The following is a 464-nucleotide window of genomic DNA, read 5'->3' as shown; positions in this document are numbered from 1 at the left end:
AGCTGATATCAGAAGGCTCTCAACAAAGAAAAGCCCAGGACTAGATCGATTCACAGCAGAATTTTACCAAACATTCAAAGAAGAATTGACACCAAGTCTTTACAAACTATTCCAAAAGATTGAAACAGAGACAAATCTCCCNTTCTATTCTCCAATAGTGAACATGCAGAAAGAGAAATCAAGAAAGCTTGCTCATTTACAATAGCCACCAAAAATAAATAAATAAATAAATAAAGTAAAATACTTAGGAATTGAGTTAACCAAGGATGTGAAAAATCTCTATAATGAGAACTACAAACCACTGCTGAGAGAAATTACAGAGGATACAGGAAGATGCAAAGATATCCCATGCTCTTGGACTGGAAGAATCAACATTGTGAAAATGTCCATACTACCCAAAGTGATATACAAATTCAATGCAATCCCCATCAAAATTCCAAAGACATTTTTCTCAGAAATGGAAA

Source organism: Galeopterus variegatus, unplaced genomic scaffold (genome assembly GCF_000696425.1).
Source record: "Galeopterus variegatus unplaced genomic scaffold, G_variegatus-3.0.2 Scaffold53, whole genome shotgun sequence".
NCBI lineage: Eukaryota > Metazoa > Chordata > Mammalia > Dermoptera > Cynocephalidae > Galeopterus > Galeopterus variegatus.
Note: the sequence above shows the minus strand (reverse complement) of the source record.